Source organism: Nicotiana tomentosiformis, chromosome 5 (genome assembly GCF_000390325.3).
Source record: "Nicotiana tomentosiformis chromosome 5, ASM39032v3, whole genome shotgun sequence".
Taxonomy (NCBI): Eukaryota; Viridiplantae; Streptophyta; class Magnoliopsida; order Solanales; family Solanaceae; genus Nicotiana; species Nicotiana tomentosiformis.
This window is the reverse complement of record NC_090816.1, coordinates 73,146,538-73,148,238: the sequence shown is the minus strand read 5'-3', so window position 1 is coordinate 73,148,238 and position 1,701 is coordinate 73,146,538.

Sequence of the window (1,701 nt, the reverse complement as noted above, 5' to 3'; positions counted from 1 at the left end):
AACAACAGTTATGAGATTGGGAAGATTCCGATCATAGGTCGTGGTGAGAAAGAGGCCTAAAGGGGGGAATGCCTTGGCCTTTGTATTTATTCACAGAACAGTAGCCTAGATGGCAAGGAGAGTACTAAAGTATTCAGAAGACATAGGTTATGAAAATGATAAGTGCATCAGTCAACATTCGAGGACGAATGTTCCAAAGGGGGGAATGATGTTACACCCCATGTTTTCGTACGTGAAAGTATGCCATAAGTAAATTGATGAAAGCTCGAAAATGAGATGTTACATCCCGCATTTCGTACGTTAAAGTTTCTTCGTAAGTTAATCTACGTAAGTTCGGTGATAAGAATATTTTGAGTTTATAAGCAATATGCTATTTCAAACAAGTGATGAGAAAATTTGTGAAGGTGGGAGGGTAAGCAAATCGAAGAAAATAAATTTCGTCGAAGTTTGATATTTTGAGATAAAATACGGTCCAACCTACAATACCCCGTATTTATGGACTAGTGCCATACAAGGTACCAAGTGACTATGATAGTAAGGTGTATGAGGTATGTTAAAAGTGAGTAGTATTTTAAGAAATTTGGGATAATTCTTAATTATGTGGGTAATTGGTTAATTATTGGTCACTGGGAGATTAACAAGTTAACCAAGAGATTGATGGATAATTAATGAATATTATTGGATAAGGTTAAAGTGCCAAAGTGGCAGCAAGAGAAATGGGATTCAAAAGCTAATTAGTGACTCTTACTTACATTGTTAGGTGGCACCTTTAGAGGGAGTCTTGGCTAAGCCATAAAAGACTCTCAAATTCACAAAAGGCTTCTTTAATATATAGAACAGAGATGCTTACATCCCATCTCTAAGTAACGATCTTCAGCAAGAATTCATCAAAGAACATATATGATAGTAACGTGAGTTACTTCAACAAGAATTCATACGAGACTTCTTAGCATAATAGCAACGGGATTTTGTGATTCTAAGGGAGTACGGTGCAATCTTTCTGAAGAATATCATACGGAGTTTTCCCTACTTCGATCCGCAGTTACGCGTTGTCGCCATTGACCTGTGTTAGAGAGATTGTCAAGAAAATCGGTTCAGGTATGTTAAGGCTATCCCTTTTTTCTTTTTGGCATGATCCATACAATACAAACGAAATGAGCAAATGCACAACTTTCATAAATGACTCTATTCATAGAAGTACTAGAGATGCCTACGTTCTTGATTCCCCATGTGTCTTATTATTGTATCATTTGTTCATGGGTATCAGAAAATACATAAGTTAATGAAGTTTATTTCATGATATTAATCAGAGGCATAATGGTCTTATGACGTTCCAAGAGATTTCATTGACGTACTTTTCATGCATTACATTCATTTATACTTGTACATTTACCCATGACCAGATGGCGTTATATGCGCATATATATATATATATATATATATATATATATATATATATATATATATATATATATATATATATATATATATATATATATATTTATATGGGATATGGGAAAAAGGTTATGTCGTTATATATGCACCACTACCTGATCAGCTGGTATACGTTGTTGACATTGCCCACAGTGGCCGAGATAACATGATGGGACGCCCTGAGAGGCTTGATGATGTTACGAACGCATATACCTATGTATGGTATGACATTTATAAGCATACGCATGACATTATAAATATGAAATG